The sequence below is a fragment of the Rousettus aegyptiacus genome, unplaced genomic scaffold (genome assembly GCF_014176215.1).
Source record: "Rousettus aegyptiacus isolate mRouAeg1 unplaced genomic scaffold, mRouAeg1.p scaffold_m13_p_12, whole genome shotgun sequence".
NCBI lineage: Eukaryota > Metazoa > Chordata > Mammalia > Chiroptera > Pteropodidae > Rousettus > Rousettus aegyptiacus.
The window spans coordinates 7856077-7862412 of record NW_023416287.1 but is presented as its reverse complement, the minus strand read 5'-3'; positions in this window follow the sequence as shown (position 1 = coordinate 7862412).

The window sequence follows — 6336 nt, the reverse complement described above, 5'->3', positions numbered from 1 at the left end:
AGGCTTGTAGCCAGGCAGCTAAATGATTTGGGGGCATTAAAGTGGCAAGGAAAGCATTCATTCATCAATCCTTTTATTCATCTACATATTTAACTAAGCAGCTACTATGTGCCATGCCCTGTGCTAAGTGCCAGGGATGGATATATATCCCTGAAGAAGCAAGTCCTTGCTCTTATACTTACATTCTAGTTGGAGACAGAGAGCAAGTACATAAATAGGAAAAAACATAATTACCATAGAAAAAAGAGTAAACCAGGGAAGGGGCAGCAGGGGGCTGTTAGGAAGGGACTCCTAAGGTATCACTTTTAAGTAGAGACCTGAATGATGAGAAGGCGGTAGAGGAAACTGTTTACGGGCTCTGGGGACATGTATTTGCAAATAAACGTTAACTGCATGAAGCAGCTCCTCCTTTTACCGTAAATGGTCTGCTTCAAGGTCACACAGCTAAACACTGTCAGAGGAAGGACCAGAACTTTCGGTACAGAAACAAGAAAGCCGAAAGCTCTTACCCGAAAGCACATCCATTGTTCTGACATCAGTACTTCTGAGCATTTCTCAACTCCATCCACTTTTCCTACTTAGGGGAGGCTGCCCTTGTCTCCCACTCAGATGGCCCCAGCAGCCTTCATTCTTGCCCCTGTGGTCCATCATCTACATGGCAGGCAGAGGCTGCTCAAAAACCCTTCAGCTAAAACTTTCAGTGCTTGCCACTTCCTTGGGATAAGAATACAGACTTAACAAATTGACCATAGATTGAAACGGGGCCTAGTGTAATCTTGTCAGGGCAACAAGAAACCAAGACTCCAGAGCGAACCAGGACGGATGACCATTCTACCCACAAGGCCCTGAACCTAGGGCCAGGATTAGGATGGGGCCAACGAGGTATCTAAGGCACCATATTTAAGGAGGCTTTCACTCTGAAGTCCCAGCTCTGCATTTGCATGACCCTGTGAGCGCCTCCCTAAAATTTGCACCCTCACTTCCCCTCTGCCTGCGTCTCAGACTTGCTGTACCTCTCCAGCTATACTGGCCCTTTTCAAGACATCTGGAACCCGTGTTCTCTCTCTCCTCAGGACCTTTGACTATGCTGTTCCCACTCTTCCGTTTTCGCATTCAGCATCACCCCCTCAGGGAAGCTTTTCCTGATTTCTCCATCTGGGTCAAATTCAGCCATAATTGATTCTCAAAGTGCCATGTGTGTCTCCTTCCCAGCACCAACCACTCACGATCATCTTGACAGTGTTCCAGGTATCACGTGATTCATGTTTACCTTGAAAAGAACAGAGTATATATTTGTCCTGGCCTTCACGTCACTGTAAAGCCTCAGGTAGCAAGTGGGAAGCATTTCGGCTCCTAAGGTGGACTCACCTTTAGAGTGAAATTTTCTGGGTTCAAGTCCTTCATTCACGTTCCTGTGCAGCTTCAGGCAAGAGACTTGAAACTGGCATTAGTTTCCCCTTCGGAAAAGATGGATGGTAGTATCGACCTCGTAGGGTTGCTACAGAAGTAAAATGCTTTGATAAAAACCCTTTGGCACAGAGAGAGGAGGGGACACTAGAACTGTCATTTACCAAGGTGTCATAGCCAGCTTTTAATTCTCAGAATTTGATGCGGCAGCTCCTAGGAAAAACGCCATCTTAGAGATGAGAAACTTGAGTCTTCAAAGTAACAATGAGGATTAAAACACAAGCCTCTTATCCACAATGCTCATAAATGTTTACTTGCACAGATTCCTTGGTACTCTTAGGGAATTTCTGGCAGGCAAAAATCCACATTAAAGCAAACTTCTATGCAAAGTGCCTCTCAGGCAGAGCAAGTTAAGCAGGACTGCCCGGGGCATACTGGTTCTTATAGTCCAGGGATATCAGAGCCTGCTGGGAGTTGTAGTCCTCCCCTGGCTCTTGCTCTCTCTGAGAAGCTTCTCCCCCTCTTTAGAGGTCACAGCTAGTCAGTCCCCCAGTGTGAGATTCCTCTGGCATGCCTGAGCACAGTACCTGCTGGAGCAGGTAGCTTCAACTGATGCGGAGAAGAGAACCCTGGTTAACAGACTGTTAGGAAGATTAAAATGGTTAATAAAACTAAATTTAGAAAAAGGTTTGGCACAGAATGAGTGCTATATAAGTTAGCTGCCATTAGTATTTAATCCTCAAAGACCCTTGCAAAGTAGCTATTATCTTCATTTGTCAGATGAGGAACCTTGAGGCTTAGAAGATTTATTTGGTTTTCCCAGGGTCACACAACAAGGAAGAGTAGAATCGGGCCTGGAATCCAGTTCTCTTTAACTCTGGGGCACCTGTTGTTTCCTCTGTGATGGGGCATGTGAAGCATGGGAGGTTTTAAGCAAAACAGGAGTGGGTTTGCATTTTTACAAATGCAGCCTGGCTGCCTGGAGAAGATTGAAATTGGGTGGCGGTAAGACTGGAGATGGGGAGTCCAAAGGGGAGGTGTGTTGGACGCTATTGGCTCTCAGTCCAGTCATCATATCCTTCTGTGCTCACAGAAGCCTGGTTTTGTTTAGGAGGCTAGAAGGTCCAGTGTCTAGGTGTGAATCCAAGCCCGTCACACTCTCTGCCATTTCCTTATGCTGGTCCAGTGGTATGCCTGTGATCTAGTTCTTTCTGGCCAATGAGTTGGAGAGAGGGTATGTTTGGAAAGTTTTCTTCCCCTTTTAATAGATGAAGAGAAAGCCTTTTTTTGTCGCCTTTTCTCCTTTCTGTAATATGAAGTTGTGATGGTTGGCGCTGCGGCAATCATAATGAACCATGAGGCACAAACCCGAGGCCAAAAAGCCAACACACCAAAGAAGCCCACATGGAAAGATGGCAAGAGCTAGAACCTGGGTGATGTAGTTGAGCTGCTGAATGAATCCTGGGGCTGCCTACCTACAGGCTTCTTAAGATGACATAATAAGTGTCTTTATTACTTAAGCTGCTCCTAAAGGTAAGTTTATGTTGTTTACAGCCAAAAGTATATTTAAGAGATACAGGAAGCTGACACAGTGCTCCAGTCTCTCTCCCTCCCTCCCTCTCCCCCTCTCCCCCTCTCCCCCTCTCTCTCTCTCTCTCCCTCTCTCCCTCTCTCCCTCTCTCCCAGCAAGGTGGGGAAGCATCTGAGCAGTCTGGGAATCTCTGGGATGTGAAAGGCATGAATAGTTTGTTATAGTATATTCCAAATGTAAAAAATACAATATACTTTACAAAATCAACAATATTTTTTAGAGCAATGCACACTTCTCAAATTCCGTGCAACACGAACCACTAGGAATCTTTTTTAAAATGCAGATTCTGGTTCTATGTGGTGGGGAGTGCTCAGATTCTGCATTTCTAACAAGCTCCTAGGACAGCGGTCCCCAACTTTTTGGTGCCAGGGACAGGTGCTCCTGTGAGAATCTAATGCCTGATGATCTGAGGTGGAGCTGAGGTGGTGGTGCTAGCGCTGGGGAGCAGCTGCTGATACAGATGAAGCTTTGCTTGCTTACCTGCTGCTCACCTCCTGCTGTGCGGCCCAGTAACTAACAGGCCACAGACCAGCACCGGTCCACGACCCATGAGTTGAGGACTCCTGTCCTAGGGGACACCAATGCCAACCCACAGACTTCATGACGTAGCTTTTATAATATAAAACGGAGGCCCTCACCCCTGGGCTGTGGACTGGTACTGGTCTGTGGCCTGTTAGGAACTGGGCCGCACAGCAACAAGTGAGTGGTGGGCAAGCCAGCGAAGCTTCATCTGTATCTGCAGCCGCTCCCCAGCGCTAGCATCACCTCCTCAGCTCCACTTCAGATCATTAGGCACTAGAGTCTTATAGGAGCACTGGTCCCTGGTGCCAAAAAGGTTGGGGACCACTGATATAAACTACAGAAAGTAAACCTGATGAACTGTTGACAGGAAGTGTCCCAGGCACCCAGAAGACAGAGACTAGAATACCTGGGGAGGTATCTGGTTGAGGACGTGTGACATATTTGCTAGTGGCATTTCATGGAGTTATGTCCCCCTAGGGTGTGTCTGAAATATAGCATGAGATATTTTATTTCATGTTTGATGTAGTTGTTAAAATATACAACCAGAAAAGGGAGTGGTGGATAGGGGATCATATACAATTTATTCGCTTACTCCTCTGTTGACAATGGACATCTGTGTTGTTTCCATCGGCTTCTTCCTATACGATTAATTTATTTCCATAATGTCAGAATGCTGTATCATCTGTTAACTTTTGTGATCAGGGAAAGAGGAATAAAAATCAGGGGTCTTGAGTTGGGGGAAAACAAAACGGGTGTGTTTCCTTAATTTATAAAGAGCCCTTGCAGCTTAAGAAAAAAGATAACCCAAAAGAAAGATGATAATCATAGCAAACATTTATGGAGCATTTAGTATGTTCTAGGAACGTAGTATTTTGCTTATATCAATTCATTTAATCTTCGCAACTACCTATGAGGTAGGTTTCATTTGTATCCCATCTTACAGATCAGGAAACTGAGACACAGAAGGGTTAAGGTCACAAGCTTGTAAGTGGTAGAGCTGGTATTTGAACCCCAAGTTCTTATTCACCACTATCCTGCCTCCCCAGAAAAATAGGAAAACGGCATGTACAGAGTAAGGAAATGCAGTAAGAAAATGGGATAAAATATCCTATCTCGTTCAACATATTATATTCCAGTGATTCTAAATTGCATTCTTTACAAACATCTGTAAAATCACGATGCATCTTACAATGATATCTTAGATTCGTTGAAATACAGTAAGAGAAATGCAAATTAAAACCACCTATCAGATTGGCAGAGAACAAAACACTTGATAACACACCGTGTTGGCAAAGGTGTGAGGAAACTGGCACTATTAAAAGCTGGAAGAGTTTAAATGGGCACAGTCTTGGCGGATGACAGTGTGGCATGAGCTATCACAATGTTACGTGCAAACACCCTGGACCCACCCATTCCCCAGGATCGACCCCTTAGGTCTATTGACCCTTATGAGCAAAGACTTTAGTTCTCCAATGCACATAGCGGTGGTTTGTAGTCCCCAAGACTGAAAATGACCCAATATCCAATGAAAGAGGAGTTAAAAAGGAAGGCCTACTCTGAAGTTGGAATGCTACACAGAATAAGGAAGCATTGATGCAATAATGTCTCTGAAATATAATGCAGAACTGTGTATATAATATTCTACTCTGCAAAAGGGGAACAGACATGCCTTAATGCCTGTATATGGGACTTACAAGGGTCTTGTGGAAATGATCGCCTCTTGAGAGGGGAACCAAGGACTTGGCGGAACGTGAGAGCATAGACAAGGAGTCGGTTAAGTTTTTTTTTTTTTTTTTTCTGTAAAGGGCCAAATAGTAAATATTTTAGGCTTTGCAGGTCATTTGATCTCTAGACTGTGCTGCTGTATGGAATAAGCAGCCATAGATAATATGTAAATGAGTGGGTGTGGTTGTGTGCCAATAAAACTTTGCAATTGATACTAAAATTTGAATATCAGGTGTTAGGAAATTTTTTTTCCCCCCAACCATTTAAAAAAATGCTCATGGGGTGGTAGGAAAACGGCCTGGCCTGATTTGGCCTATGGGCTGCAGTCAGCTGACCTCTGCCATAGATCCTTTTGTATTGATACTTTACCATATGCATGCTTTACTTGTTTGAAATTTTAGGTTTATCAGAAGGGGACAGGGTTAAATTTGGAGGCAGGTGCCCTGCCCGTACCCCTCTAAGACGTGAGCACAGAGGACAATGCGCCACATTCCAGGGTGAGCTGGAAGTCCCCATCTGCCCTGCACTGCCACCTGCCCTACTCCACCAGCAGGTAGCAGCACAAATCCACCTAAAACCGGGCCATCCCAGCACCAGCTGGGAAGTCAAGGGCAGAAATCAACTCTATACCTGTTTTATTCTGCACAGAGTGTGTTTAAAAAATGGAGCCAGCATTTCATGATCTGAGTTCCTGGTTCCTCTTTCATCCGGGGATGTGAGTAGCACCTACACTTTCTTTGGTGCCTGTGGTCTCCAGGCGTCCCAGCCTTCAGCGTCAACTGCTTTCTTATCCTCGTTTCTCATATGGGACACGTGTCTCACTGGCCACCTGCCTCCCCACCTCCCTCCCTCCATTGGGGCTGCAGGTGAGTGTTAAAGCAGTGGCTTGGGTCAGATCAGGGCTCGGACTCCAGGCCTGCCACCTACTAGCTATGTAACCTTGGGCCTGTTATATGACTGCCGTGCCTCAGTTTCACCATCTGCAAATGAGGCTAAGTGTACTCGTCTCTGAGCCGCAGGGACTGCTCGCTGAGACCCACAGCACAGAGCTCTCTGCAGGCTGGCACCTGGTAAGTGCTCGGTAGATATTA